This window comes from Cervus canadensis, chromosome 19 (genome assembly GCF_019320065.1).
Source record: "Cervus canadensis isolate Bull #8, Minnesota chromosome 19, ASM1932006v1, whole genome shotgun sequence".
Lineage (NCBI taxonomy): Eukaryota > Metazoa > Chordata > Mammalia > Artiodactyla > Cervidae > Cervus > Cervus canadensis.
Window position 1 is genome coordinate 12,159,616 of NC_057404.1, and position 16,846 is coordinate 12,176,461.

Here is a 16,846-nt window from a genome sequence, read left to right on the forward strand (position 1 = left end):
ACAAATAAATAAATCACCAAGATAGTGATATTAAATGCCAGGAGAAAAATAAAATAGACTAATAAGATAGAATTACTTTGGGGCACTAATTTCAATTGGAAGTGTAGGAAGGTTTCTTCAGGGGGTGATGCTTCAGGATAAGAAGCAAGGTCCAGTGAGTTTTTTTTTGTTTTTTTTTAAGTTGCCAGATTTTCAGATTCCTAGTTCCATCATAAAATCCTAACACCAAGGAGAAGGAAGAGGAAGAAAAGGAGGAGAAATGCTAAAATGTATTACATACAAACAGTGCCAGCTTCTTTATGTGCATTTTCCTTTTAGACTTTAAACTGCCCTGTGAGGTAAATACTGTTAATATCCCCATTTTATTAGAGAGATAACTGAAATTAGCAAAATTTGGTTATTAACCAAGTTGCATAATGAGTGAATGGTAGAACACAGAAATTGCCCAGAGCTGCTGATTAAAAAGACTATATCCTTAATTTAGTTACTTAACAATGTCCATAGTGGTAGACATTCATTATGTCTTCTATGTTAAGCCTTTCCTCTAGCCTTCCTAGGTTTTGTTTGATAGATTAAAGAAATTCATAATCTATTCAGCCATTTGTTTTATTCATACAAATAGTTTAGATAAAGAGAATTGATAAAAATTGGGAAAAATGTTTAAAGACCTCTCTTTCACTAAAGGTTGGTTGTCATACTTGCCTAATCCATCTACTATTTTTTAAAATTCTTAAATCATTTTTTTTTAATTGACACCAAAGTATGATTATCAGAGAATATGAAGGACACAGATTCTATTGAAAAGAATGCATTTTCCATTCACAATGTGTGATAGCCATGGGGTTATTGAAATTTTCTGTCAGTGATACTAGTAAACATATTCTAGAACACTCTTTCAGTTTGTTTTTTCTCATGCTGAAAGCTGACTATTTATGGCAACTCCTGCCTTAGGGGTTGTGTGCAGCAGTTGTGTTCATTGATTAAAAAAACTAAAGACATATCAAGACAGAGTGAAACACAAGTAAGGACTTTCAAAGGCATCTGATGATGAGATTTCTTCAGGGCACACACTGTATCTTAAGCTTTTAAACTTCACATAAAACATCTTTAAATAATCTCGACCTCATTTACTTTTTAGAAAGTACAATCACTCTTTGCAGGCTGCAGTAAAAAAAAAAAAAAAAAAAAAGGAGGTTTTCAAATTAAGTTGAACAAAGAAAGAATATCCTAGTAAGAATAAAGCAGAGATTTCATTTGGTTTTGCAAATTCATGTATTTTAGCTAATTGCGGAGTCTTTGTTTTATCTAATACTGTACAGTACTGAATTGCCTCATTATTAGAGATTATTGAATAAAAATTTCTGATCTTGAAAAATCTCACTTCAAAACTAAGACACCAAACCTGTCTACCGTAGTGCCTTATCTGAACCACAGACTTGGATTAAAAATTATTTCTTCAGTCTTTTAGGTCTTCTAATACCATTGATTTTGGCATGATATTGCAATGTGTACTGATAGAACAAAGCTTCTCTGGATATAATGTCATATCTTTTGTTCATTATTTCTTGGATAACAAAACTGAATCTAGAGAGATTAGTTAGCTCATCTACAGTATATCTCTTATGTGAAGGTGGCAGTAAAAGTAGCAACCTAGCACTGCTAGTTTTATCTTATAGGCGATGTTGAGAAGTAGTAACTGGAGGAATAGTTAAAGTGTTAAGCAAATAGTGACTTCAAGAAAATGGTAGTTTAGAAATATAAAAAATAATGACATTTGTGAGAAAAGATAAATAATGCTTTCTATAATGTGGTCATCTTGTAGCATGGTCACACTTCTCATAACTTATGTGGCCCATATGGCAGCAGTGATAGCCATGTAGCTTGAGGAAGGAGACATAGTAAGTGCAGTGGTCAGGAATTTTACAAGAGTACACAATGGGAAAAGGGAGGGAAGGAAGGAAGCAAAAGTGGGCAGAGAGAGATGTTGAGTTGTCATATGGACTGAAAAGACACAGTCAACTGGTATTAAACAGTACTTCAAAGTAGCCCCACATTGAGCTAAAATGTCCATATATTTTATATCCCCATTTTCACCTATTGGTCAACTCAGAAGGATGCCACTGTAAGAGAGGCAGATTTTTATTCTACAGCAACCTTGAAGAGGCTAACAGCTGGTGCTGTCTGTTGCATCAGAAACCCAGCAACAGAGGCAAGATGTTCATCATTGAATGGGGATATCCTGGCCCAATCATCTTTTGTGCCACTCAGATCCACTTCTTTGTTCAGAGGGCAACACCTTCATCATTCTATTAAGTCTTTCTTTCTGGGAGAAACTTAGGAAAAGGAAGGGTACTGCGATGGGCTATAGGTCCCAACTCTACAGCTGATCTCTGAACTACTACTGATATTTATCACCTCCTTCCACTATCCATTCTTGGTTGTCCTCACCATCTGCTAATGCCTTAGTTAGTCTTAGCTTACACGGGGATGACGCTGAAGTTGTCCTCAAGGTGTCTGAGCCCCTTATCACCATGTTCCTAAGGTTGCTTCACTTAAACTCTAACCACCAAAATTAGATAAGGGAGTATCAAGAGGAGCCCAAGAGGATTACTTGTGTGTTAGCAGATACTTCCCTGCCCTCCAGCATGTAAACGCAGCACTTACCTCCTTCCATGACCAGGCCGATTGCTCCTGCTGTGATAGCTCCTCTTCATGTTTACTGATCTCTGCACATAGAGCAGCTACAGTGACCAGGCGGCAACCAGAGCTTAGAGTTCAATGGGACTCTGGCTGGGTTCTCAGGTGCAGGCATTCATCCTTTGAGAACTTTATAGTTCTTCAAGGAATCTTTTTTGATTCTGCATATGTTCAAAGCTCTGTCATACCCCTTTGTGCACAAAGTAGGTGATCAAGCACACCACCACAGCTTTACCCTTTTGGGAAAATATTCTTTCACCAAAGTCTTGCAAGGTTGTGCCTCAGTGAGGATGAAACACAGCCGCTTTCCATTTTCAGCTTGCACAGAAATACTGAACTCACCTGTGTATAAGCAACACTTGGCTGGCTTTTTGTCCCTCTCTCAGTGGATCATAACTGATCTTCCACAGAGCTGTGGGGTGTGAGCTGAAGGAGAGGAGCGTGCAATACGGTGGATGATAGCGGGTTCAGAGCAACGCGCTCATGCTTTCACTCTCTGGTCTTGCTCGTGCTACCTCAGATTACATCCTGTAATGGACCACTGTCTGCCCTGATCAAACTTACGACTTAATGGACAGGAAGAATTCTGGTTCATGATTAGAATTCCCAAGTCATGGTCAGCTGAAGCCCTATATTTGTTGTGTTTCATCTATACTGACTTTTAAAATATGCCAGGGGTTGCTTTTTTATTTTTATTTTTTTAAGACGCTATGGGCTTACTCCAGACCACTGGTGTCCTGCATTGTTGTTTTGCCAATAATGCCACACATCTTGGACCACAATTAATACAGTTTTGGTAGATCATGAGTCCCCAAGTGGCAGGGCTGCTTACAGCACAGCCCAGACCTTCTTGCTCTGTGTCTCTAGAAACTGGCAGCTTTGATGTGACTGATAACACAGCCTTGAGCAGTACACTTAGATGTGAAATACACTGCCTCTGTAATGTAAAAAGTACTATGTTGTGCACCCATCTTTATGTGGACATCTTATGTGCAAAGATGTAAGTTTGTCTTGCATTTTACATATCCTGTGCCAAGACACTTCTAACCACAGAACCCCTACACAGGTAAATGGAGAGGTAATGTGATGTAGTGATTTTCATAGCATTCATTCTCCACGCCCAAGAGTGAGTGCATCAACCAAGGCCTCTGCCATGCTAGGCATTGCTTGTTTGTGTAACCCAGTAACATGTCATTTTTATAATGGGTCATTTTAATATTCTGCAGAATGTTTAGATGCCCTCAATATTTTTGACCAATATTATTATATTATACATAATTGAAGAGTTCACATGGTTCTTTATGCTAAGCTGGAAATATATATTGTTACCTGTTTCAAGTGAATGTAAACAGTTCCTTATCTCTTTTTTTAATGATAGGAATGGAAAAGAATGTGTTCACAAAATAAGTCTCCACCTGCCATATTCTGGAGATCATGTAAGTTTTCCGTAGCAAAGATATAACATCTAGCACAGTGAATAAAATTGGTCCTACAAGATTGAGTTTGTGCAAAGATAGTGGCATCCAGGATTTGCAGCTCTACTGTAGGAACCATCTTAGTGAATTCAGTGGAAATACCACAGGGATCCCTAACCTTGTATCTAATGTACAACATGGTGATGAGAGCTGATACTATATTATATACTTGGAACTTGCTAAGAGGATAGATCTTAAATCTTCTCACCAACACACATACACACTAATACACACATGCTCAGTGGTGACTATGTAGAGGTAATTGATAAGTTATTTAGTTTAATTATGGTGATCTTTTCATAATATATACATAGATCCAAGCATCAAGTTGTATATCTGAACTAAATACAACTTTTATATATTATGGATATCTCAATAAAGTTGTTTAAAAAATAGAACTCTCAGAAGTTAACAAATGGCTATTATTGTAGTCACATTTTTATTTTTTTAACAAGAGAATTTCTTTTTTGGCCATGCTGTGCAGCCTGCGGGATCTTAGTTCCTGGACCAGCGATAGAAGCCTTGCCCCTTGCAGTGGAAACTTGCATTCTTAACCACTGGACCTCCCAGAAAGACCCTGTAGTCACTTTAAAAACAACTTCCTGAACCTCATTGATTTCTGTAATGATGTATTGCTTGCTTCCTGGCCTATATCTTGGATGCATCTTCATTTCATTTTTCCTCCTTATCACTATCTTCCCTCTAAGTGAGGGTGTGGTGAGAAGGATGAGGAATACCATTTTGTTCTTTCTCAGAGAGTTCAGATAGTTTCATATCCTTGGTTCTCCTCTCTCTAAGAGAAATCTTAGAACTAGATTCTGATCATCTTTGATTAACCAACAACTATTTGATACTAAAGACTATGTTATCATCTGAAATCCATCATGTGCATGCATGCTAAGTCACTTCAGTCATGTCCAACTCTTTGCAACCCTATGGACTGTAGCCCTCCAGGCTCCTCTGTCCATGGGACTCTTTAGGCAAGAATACTGGAGTGGGTCATCATGCCCTCCTGCAGGGGATCTTCTAGACCCAGGAATCAAATCCATGTCTTTTAGATCTCCTGCATTGGCAGGTAGGTTCTTTACCACTAGTGCCACCTGGGAAGCCCTGAAATCCATCTTACTTAAACCTAAGTTCTCTGTCTTCCACCATAACTGTTCTTGCATTTCTAGGTAGGCCAAAGACACTACCATTCTTTCAGTCCTCCATTTCTGAAATCTGTTATCTCTGAATCTACCAGTTTCTCTTCCTGTTTCTAGATAACTTTTGTGTGCAGTCTATCATTTTTAATTCTTCTCATCACAGATTCATTTATATATTTTCCTTCTATCACAGAGTCACAGCCATTGTTTAATCCCTTCATTAGTCCATTTGTCCATTCACTTCATGGCAAATAGATGAGGAAACAATGGAAACAGTGGAAGACTTTATTTTGGGAGGCTCCAAAATCACTGCAGATGGTGACTGCAGCTATGAAATTAAAAGACACTTATTCCTTGCAAGAAAATCTATGACCAACCTAGACAGCATATTAAAATGCAGAGACATTACTTTACCAACAAAGGTCCGTCTAGTCAAAGCTATGGTTTTTCCGGCAGTCATGTATGGATGTGAGAGTTGGACTATAAAAAAGTTGAGCACTTTAGAATTGATGCTTTTGAACTGTGGTATTGCAGAAGACTCTTGAGAGTCTGTTGGACTTCAAGGAGATCAAACCAGTCAATCCTAAAGGAAATCAGTCCTGAATATTCATTGGAAGAACTGATGCTTAAGTTGAAACTCCAATATTTTGGCCGCCTGATGTGAAGAGGGGACTCCTTGGAAAAGACCCTGATGCTGGGAAAGATTGAAGGCAGGAGGAGAAGGGGACAACAGAGGATGAGATGATTAGATGGCATCATTGACCCAATGGATATGAGTTTGAGCAAGCTGGGAGTTGGTGATGGACAGGGAAACCTGGCATGCTGCAGTCCATGGGGTCACAAACAGTTGGACATGACTGAGCCACTGAATTGAGCTGAACTGAGTCCATTTATGGACTATTATAAAATTTTCCATTTGATCAATTTCTTGCCTATCTCTTCTTGTTCCAGTAGATTCTACATGATTGTCAGCTTATGATTCTAGAAGCTGTCTTAAAACACAGCTTAACACATGTTAAACTATCATGTAAGGCCATAAAGAAATCTCATTTTGTAATAAAATAAACTTTATGTTCCCATCTGGCATTTGATACTTTTCATGATCCATAATATAAGTAATTCAACTATATCACCAGCTTTTCCAGTAAACACGTTCTCTATTACCTAATACAAAATCTAACATGCCATATCTTTTCCATTGCTTTCCTTCTTTTATGATGTTTTCTCTGACTTAAGTCAGCCTTTTAAAATGGCTTTTTTTTGAGTTACTATACCATCAATTAGCACACTAGGCATTATGTATACACTATTGTATCTCTGTTTCCTCATCTGAAAAAAGAGGGAAATAATGTTCATCTTACAAATGAAGCAATATATGTAAATTGCTACCTGAAGTGTCTTTCCTTTATTAAATACTGAAAAAAAAAAATATTTAACTTTTCTTCTATCCTATACCCTTCTATTCATGACAGCAAAGAAAATGATGTAAAAGACCAGAAAGTTATGGATATAGAATATAAAATGTTAAAACAGGGAATATAAAGGAAAAGATGAGAAATACAATCATTGAACTGCAAGGGGATCAAACCAGTCAATCCTAAAGGAAATCAACCCTGAGTATTCATTGGAAGTACTGATTCTAAAGGAAATCAACCCTGAGTATTCATTGGAAGTACTGATTCTAAAGCTGATGCTTCAATACTTTGGCCACTTGATGTGAAGAGTGGACTCAATGGAAAAAACCCCGACGCTGGGAAAGATTGAAGGCAAAAGGAGAAGGCAGTGGCAGAAGATGAGATTTAGATAGCATCACTGACTTAATGGACATGAGTTTGAGCAAATTCCAGGAGATAGTGGAGGACAAGGAAGCCTGGAGTGTTCCAGTACATGGAATACGAAGAGTCGGATATGACTCAGGCACTGAACAACAGCAACAAATAATTATTGAATTCTGTGTCAACTAAACTAAGTTTCACTTGCCCTTTATATTTTGTACACATATTGCCTATACTAGTAAGACCAATAGATATGTATTGCTTAAGGATGAATGCATTTTCTATTTAAATGTAGTTGGCATTTGCAATGCAATGATGAATTGATATGAAGTATCACAATCATTGAATAAAATATGTTTTAGAAAGACAAATGGTTTCAATAAGTCAGATGCAGAGTATGGATCAGTATGAATGCTAAGAATGAAATCATCTGTAATATATTTCAGCTTCTTATTAAGGATTCTCAGGTGATAATTTGTGGGAGGTAGCATCATCAGAAATTTAACAGTAGTCATTTATGTTAAAAGAAAGGATTTATGATAGGTATATTTTTATTCATGAAATAAGATAAATTGGAATTATCCATCATTACTGTCTAGAAGAGTTTGGTTTATTATAATTTATTTTATAGAGTATTCTGTAGGAAATAGAGTTGGCTAGCATACATTTTATTATTAGATTCACATCATTTTTATTCCATAAGTATCAGCTGCCAAAAATGTAATGCTATGAAAAAGGGACTTAGAATCTATTAAGAAAAACTTTTATTTTAACATTTTCTACCTTTTTTGGTTAAAATCAAGTTTAAAATATAAATTCAGAAAACAAAATTCTGAATTATTTTCTTAATTGTCACAAGTCTGTTCTTTTAAAGTTTCAAACCAGAACTGTAGTCTTGAATAGCAATTGCTAGATACAAATACAATGAATTTTTTTACTAGTGGCAATAATTTACATAATATTTTTACTTCACAGTACCAGATATCAACATCATAGAGTGTTATTCATTCACTCAATCATTAGACATTTTTGAGCACCTATAATGTGCCTGAAACTGTGCTAGAAAATGTGACCAAAAGTTTAAAAATAAAATAAGGGCCACACACATACACATATTCACAGTATATATGCTATAGGAAAGATAAATATATAATGCAATGCACTGAAAACTCTTGTGGTTCTAACAGGAGGTGAAATCTTCCAAAAAGAAGACATGGTCCTTCTGAGCAGAAGAAATTTGATGTTCAAAGACATAAAAATGTGAAGACCATTCTAGGAGATGTAAGATATTCTATATAGCTAAAGTAAGTACTTGTTTTGGGAAACAAATAAGGAAGAAAGCAGTGGTAAGAAGATCTGGAATAATCTGTGGTTGGAAGATTTCGATGGTCCTTGTTGCCACGGTGTTCCTTGCAAATTTTATCATCGTTATGGCAGGCGATATTATGAAACTTCTTCAATAGTTTTGAGAGTGAAGTTGAGATAAAATATTTGATTTTTACCAGAAAGCTGAGTATGTGCCACTAATAGCTGTATAGTAAATGTTAGCACAGTTTACACAGTTGTAAACCAAAGATGTTTTCTAATCAAAAGCAATGCAATTATCATTTTAGGAAAATGAGAATAAATTGTTAGTGATGAAAGTCGGTCATAGGGGTTGGTGAGGGACATAAGTCTAAAAATCACTTACAAAGTTTTGATGAGAAACAATATAAAATAAATATGAATTTACCATAGTGAGATAAAGACATTATATATTCAAGAGGGACTGAAAGAATTGATAGGAACACAAAGAATAAATTAGTCCCTTGAGGCTGAGTCAATGACAATGTTCTACAAACTTACATATTTTTTTATAGCAAAAGCAGTATTACTTTATCAATACCTTAAATTTACTTATTAAATGCTTAAATACATTATTATAATACTACTACTATGTATATTACTTTTGGTAGAAGGTAGTATGCTATTTAATACTACAAAGACACTGTGATAGAGGATCTATTATTAACTCTATTCTAAAAATTAAAAAAAAAAAAAGTGTTTAACAAGCTAGTAAATGATGGAACTAGAGCTCAACCCTCAATTGTTACATTTTCAGAGCTTGAATTCTTAACTCCTGCATTACTGCTTCTGCACTAAACTCCATTCAAAATTCTTATGATGATTTTAAAATTCAAAGGCTAAAAGATTCAAGTCTAATTAATTTATATTTGTTATTCACTGATAGTAAAACTCACTGATATTGATTCAGATTATATTTCTACAGTTTATTTTTTGGACACAAATGTATTTGAGAATATAGAAAGTGGTCAAAAGGCCATCAAGTCAAAAGGATTTTTGTGCTTGTTTTTGGTCTAGATATTTCCTTTTCTTGTGGCTTACTGTTTCTTTCTGGACTTCTTGGACTAGGTTATGTTTTCAGTATCATTATTCTAGATTTTATCATTTTTCTACCTTTAAAATTAGACACTTCAAATCACTGCCATCCTTCAGTAAATGACCCTCCTTCTAACAGGCATTGCCTTGAAACTTTTCTGGCCTCCCCATGATGTCTTAGAGAACCTGACAACTTTAGAAGCAGTTACATGCAGTGCCAGTCATGATTCATTTGGTTGGAAATTCTGGTGTCAGATGTGATTAGGTACAAGAGGGCAAGCATTCTCTGCCTTTACAGTTTGCATTTTAGTAGATTAACTAAAGAACAAAATGCCAATAAACGATATGACACATCTATTTTTATAACCATGTCAAATTAGAGAACTATAGGCTGCTAATTTGTGATTAATAGAAGTATGTTCTTAGGAATATTTTGCCTTGAGTTTTCCTTGATTTCGGTTTGTTCAGAGTATAGCATTTACATTATCCTATATAGATCCAGATATAGCCTATTAGTATGCAAATAGAATGGACTCTTAATACTTAACTGAAAATACAATAAGAGTATCAGAGAGGGGGGGTTACAGAAGATAAGCTCATCTATTCTAGAGGAGGACAGATTGTTATATTTCAACTCAACAAAGAGTACCTGAAGTGGCTTCTAAGGGTTGTATTTGTCATATGCTTACTCTGAGTATCTTTGTCTCTCCTCATACAGATCCTTGCATAGAAGTCCCCTCCCCATGCAAAGACAACTCTGTCCTGGAAGCCTATAGATTCTCAAGATAGATAGAAAAGAGCTTTGAAAGTGCAACTTGTGGCAGAGATGACAAAATTATTATTATAAAGAATGCACAGAGGTAGTGATAATTGACACGCACTTAACTGTGAGACTATCATCTTTTTGTGATGACTTCCTCTCTTTTTTTCCTCCTTAGGATCTGGAATCAGTGACTTGCATCCAGCAGTGGAACATGAAGGAATCAACAGTCTGACATCCTTCCCTGGAGGCTGAGAGTAAGATGCAATGAAAAGTAGAGTTGAGTGGGGGATGGGAGAAGACAGTTCAAGAGTAGATCAGACTGGTGGATCTCAAGGGTAGGGGAAGAAGTGTACCACATAAATAAAATAGAGTAGCTATCAGGGAACACAAAGGATCATGCATAGCCTAATATCTACTGTGGATGAAAGCAGAATCAGTCTCTCTTTCTTCTCCTTCCCTCTCTCTCTCCCTCTTCTTCTCTCTATTCTTTTCCTGAGAAAAGACATAAGACAGAATTATGTCTTAGATCATGAAAATTTAAAAGAAAACTATCCATGTTTCTAATTTTACTACTTCTTAGTGACTTGGGTAAATACATAACCTCTCTTTGCCTCTGTTTTCTCATCTATAAAATGAGTAGAATGATAATCCCATACTTGTTGAGTTCTTGCTATGATTAAATGAGTTAATACTAGCAAAATATTTAGAAGAATGTCTAGCAATGCTAAGCATTATAAAAATTTAAATTATAATCACTGTTTCACACAGTCTTTTTGTTTGCTTGTCCAAGTTTTAATTGTTCTCCTCCCCTACATATTTGGAAATTCTGAGTATTTGTGACAAGTCCTCTCAAATCTCCTGCCTGGACAGTTATCTTGGGTAACAAGCAACACTGTTGACCTGGTAACTCTAAGGCAACCAACCACAAGAAAGTCGGATTTCCTTCTTAGGTGAACAATGCAAAGAAACTGAGGAAAACAACAGAATAGGAAAGATGAGAAATCTCTTCAAGAAGATTGGAAATATCAAGGGCACAATAAAGGACAGAAATGGCAAGGACCTAACAGAAGCAGAAGAGATAAAAGGGGGCTGGCAAGAATACACAGAACTATACAAAAAAAGGTCTTCATGACCCAGCTAACCACGATGATGTGGCCACTCACCTAGGAGCCAGAAGCCAGACATCCTGGAGTGTGAAGTTAAGTGGGCCTTAGGAATCATCACTACAAATGAAGCTAGTGGAGGTGATGGAATTCCAGCTGAGCTACTTCAAATCCTAAAATATGATGCTGTTGAAATGCTACATCTAATATGTCAGCAAGTTTGGAAAACTCAGCCACACGACTGGAAAATGTCAGTTTTCATTCCATTTCTAAAGAAGGGCAATGGCAGAGAATGTTCAAACTACCCCACAATTGCACTCATTTCACATGCTAGCCAGGTAATGTTCAAAATCCTTCAAGCTAGGCTTCAGCAGTATGTGAAATGAGAACTTCCATATGTACAAGTATGATTTAGAAAAGGCAAGGTGTCAGAAATCAAATTGCTACCATCCACTGGATCATAGGAAAAACAAGGGAATTCCAGAAAAATGTCTATTTCTGCTTCATTGACTACACTTTTGACTGTACAGATTACAACAAACTGTGGAAAATTCATAAAAAGATGGGAATACCAGACCACCTTATCTGTTTCCCCAGGCATCTGTATGCAGGTCAAGAAGCAACAGTTAAAACCAAACATTGACAGATGAATGATTCCAAAGTGGGAAAGAAGTCTTTCAAGGCTGTATATTGTCATGCTTATTTAACTTCTATGCAGAATACATCATCTGAAATGCTGGGATGGATGAATCACAAGCTGGAATCAAGAATGCTAGGAGAAATACCAACAGCGTCAGATATGCAGATGATACCACTGTAATGACAAAGAGCCTCTTGTTGAAGGTGAAAGAGGAGAGTGAAAAAGCTGGCTTAAAACTCAACATTCAAAAAACTAAGATTATGGCATCTGGTCCCATCACTTCACAGCAAATAGATTGGGAAAAACTGAAAACGGTGGGAGGTTTTATTTTCTTGGGCTTCAAAATCACTGCAGACTATGACTGCAGCCACATATTGAAGGACACTTGCTCCTTGAAAGAAGCAATGGCAATCCTAGACAGCATATTAAAAAGCAGAGACTTTCCAGTGGTCATGTGTGGATGTGAGACTTGGACCATAAAGAAGGTTGAGTGCTAAAGAATTGATTATCTTGAATTGTGGTGTTGGAGAAGATCCTTAAGAGTCCTTTGAACAGCAAGTAGAAGAAACAAGTTAATCTTTAAGAAATCGACCCTGAATATTCATTAGCAGTACTGATGCTGAAGCTCCAATACTTTGACCATCTGATGTGTAGAGACAACTCATTGGAAAAGACCCTGATGCTGGGAGAGATTGAGGGCAGGAGGAGAATGGGGTGACAGAGGATGAGATGGTTGGATGGCATCACCAACTCAATGGATATGAATTTCAGCAAACTCTGGGAGATAGTGGAGGACAGAGGAGCCTGGTGTGCTGCAGCCCACTGGTTTGCCAAGAGTCGGACACAACTTAGCAACTGAACAACAACAATAAAGATGTGAAACTGCCACCTGATGTCATTATTTTTAAGGACCCAGAATCTGGCCATGTTCTCTATAACAATAAATTGCCTTTATATCTGAACACTCTCATCATTAGAGTGGGTGACCATTCTAATATTTTAATACATAGGATGACTATTTAAGTTTATGTCTATAATGGGTTTCAGCTACAAATTGGCACTTGTGAAGGGCATCCACCATCTGCCTCTGTGGAGATTGAACCCTGTACTGCTGCAGGTGTTGACCTTAGACATGCCCTGAAGGGAGTTCAGCGTGGAGAGTGAGGCACTCTATACTCTAGGGAATCTGGCAGAACAGGTCTTTAAATAGCTGGATATTTTCAGGAACTAATTCCATGATCACAATCTTTGCATCTTGTATCTTCCCAGGTGGCACAATGGTAAAGAATCTGCCTGCCAATGCAGGAGAGGCAAGTGCTTGATTGCGCTGAACTCTGCCTTCACCAAAATTGTATATATTGACCTTCCCATACTACCTCATTGGGGCAGTTTCTCAGAGCTATCTGAAGTTACATCTCCCAGGCTGCAGTCCTCATTTTATGTCAAGTAAAGGTTATCTCACAACTCTCATATTGCGCATGTTTCTTAGTTGACATGGAGGCACTTTTGAGAGTAAAGGGCGTATTATGAATAACTGTACTGAGAATATCAGTACTTACAGCATGGTCTGTGATGTGCTAAGTCACTTTAGTCATGTCTGACTCCTTGCGACCCTACAGACTGTAGCTTGTCAGGTGTCTATGTCCATGGGATTATCCAGGCAAGAATACTGGAGTGGGTTGCCATTTTCCTCCTCCAAGGGATCCTCCATACCCAGAGTTTGAATCTGTGTCTCTTTTGTCTCCTGCATTGGCAGGCAGGTTCTTTACCACTAGTGCCATACAATTAAGGTATCATCATCCTAGTGTTAAATCTGTTTCCAGAAGTCCTTGTTAAAACACAAATATGGCACCTGTAAGGGTAACCTAATTGGTTCACTTCATCATGTGACTCATCCAATTGACTTGTCAGTGAGCAGAACCCAAAAGAAATAAAACATAGGATAGGTAAGACTTGGTCTGGTACTGAAAGGGTTGGTAAACAGAAAGAGCAGTGACTTTAGGAAGAGGTTAAGTTCTATAAAGGTATTCATATGGGAGATCTTGAAATAAAGGCTTCAATCAGGAATCAAAAGAAAAGATGGGGAAGGTAAAAAAATCATTCTGAAATAAAAGAGAATGAAGACCATCTTTACCCCTTCACAATTCTACATAAAACAAATCCTGGATTTTGTTGGCATCTCTCTGACCAAGATTTGACTCTAAGGCAAAGCCTCACTTTAAGTACACTTCCAGATTCATGCCTCTTAGACTCAGTGTTTGAATGAGTTCTTTTCTAAGTGGGTTAACTAATTTTTATTTTATGCAATACATTTTAGGTCAGGTCTGAGGAACTCAAATTGCTTTCCTCATTTAAACTGCCTTTAGGCATGTACTCATATGTATTTCCTGATAAACTTATACTTCCCATAGCCTTATTTAAAGATCAAAAAAAATTTTTTTAAGGACTTGGTTTAAAATAATGATGAAGTAAAAAATGAGAGAGAGAGGTTCCATTTATTTTATCTGAAACTGAAACTAGACAATATGAATACTAATCATCACAAATTAGGAGAATATGAAGTAAGATAATACAAGTGAGAAAAAGAGTAGAAACAGTAACAGAATTTTGTATATTTTTTTGACAACTGGCCCTGCACCTCCTAGAACTCTTAAAAAAAAAAAAAAAATTGCACCAGGTTAGTTAAATAGGCAAGGAAGACATGACTCAAGACTACTGCAATTAAGGAGAGAGTTATATTCAACTTCACTAAGGCAAAATAGGGTGATTTTAAAAGGTAGAGTGAGGTAATGGGAAAGTGCAGAGAGATATTCAATGGGAGGTTAGTCAATGTGCTTATTCCGTCTGTGTTTGCTAGTTGTCGCTTACTGAATTTAAGCCTCCACTCTCCCACAGAACCTGGAGATAGAGAACCTTTCTTGATTACATTTCAAAGAGATGGCTCCCCTGTCCTTGAGAAACATTTCTGGACTGCAGAAGATTTATATCTCAAAGATGTAGAAAAAGAAGTTATAACTGTAAGTTTTCTAAAGCAAATGCTCTAAGAAAAGCAAGGTCAAGAAGAAGCCTGCTTGGAGTTTAGTCAAGCCAAGAGGACCTGCTGAGAGTGTGTTTAAATAGTAAACTAAGCACTTATGATTCCACATTGCCTCACCTTCCTTCTCTGATGAACCAGACAAATAGAAGGGTAAAAGGAATCAACAAATGCAAATAATCATACAATCACATACTCAAAATACTATTTAAAATTTTTTTTGACTGCACCAGGTAGCATGTGGGATCTCTGTTCCCTGACCAGGGATGGAAGCTGCACCCCCTGCAATGGAAGCACAGGGTACCTGGACTGCCAGAGAATTTCCACTATTTAATTTTTTATTATTATTATTTTAACCCTCTCCACATTTTGAAACCACCTTCTACAATAGAGTCCCTTTATAAGTGCTCTACTTGCCTACATCCTTTGCTTCAGCAATACCCGCTATTCTTTATTACCAGGGTGGCTGTTTATGAAGGGATGTGAAAAATAAAGACACACCATAGTAAACATGATAAAATCGTCTTTTTTTTTTTGGTCAAGAGAACACAACAAACAATATTTCACTAAAAGTGCACAAGCTAAAACTTTCATAAGTTTTGAAAATAAAACATTTATAATGAAAAGAAATGGTTATACTACAGAAAAGGGCTCTAATAAAGATATCATTCACAAAGGAATCTCAAAGATAAATTAGCATGTTTTTCCATATCTGGGTAAAATTTGACTCTTAGTTAAAGCATGATTTTATTTTAACTTTCAGATTTGAGGTACTGTTATTACTGTTAAATGAATATATATATATATATATATATATATATATATATATATATATATGAATATGTATATATAAAGGACAGCTGTGAGTTTCAGTTTTATCTGAGGACTTACTTAGGACTATACTCGGGTAGGTAGTTTTTCACATAGCTCTGAGGAATTCTTCTGAAGAGGTAAGGGGTAATGTAGGTATGCGTGTGTTTTTGGTGAAGTGGTTACTTGCAATCAAGTACAGATCTCAGTGGGCTTCCCAGGTGGTTCAGAGGTAAAGGATTCATCTGCCAATGCAAGAGAAGCAAGAGACCTGGGTCTGATCTGTGGGGTCAGGAAGATCCCCTGGAGGAGAAAATGGCCACCCACTCCAGTATTCTTGCCTGGAGAATCCCTTGGACAGAAGAGCCTGGCGGGTTGCAGTTTAAGGGGTCACAAAGACTTGAACACTGCTGACCTACTGAGCCTGCCCACATGTATGTCGGTGGAAGGTTGCTGCTAGTCAGGAAGAGCAGATGTCTCTGGTAATAAGTTTAGTGCTTTTCTAGTTATGAAAAGAGGCAAGAAACTTGGTTCAGAATATTTTCTCCTGAAAATGTCTGACTATCTGAAGGCCTGTTCTGCTAGTTTTTCTAGAGCACAGAGTGCCTTATTCCTCATCTCTACCCTGTACTCCTTTCAAGGCATGTTAAAAAATCAGCAACTTCAATGGCTAGTCACTTCATTCTTGTAGAACAATAGGGCTAAGAGAATTTTTTGTTGCTTTAAGAACTATATATTGGAAGAAAAGAAAAACATAAGGCAGCCTGAACTCCAACTCTGTATTTTAACATTAATCATAATGGCCAAGTTTCACTAATGGATATAAATAGTTATCTTTAATAAAAGTACCTTGAAGTACTCTTAATTTGAACTTTGCAAAGCATTCGTGTAAGGCACGGCATCTTTCATTTTTATACAGAGAAACATCAAATATTTATCGAGTACCTATTATGTTTCCAGCACTGTTATGAGACATTGTGGGTGTGTGCATGCTCAGTCACTTCAGTCATGTCTGACTCTTTGCA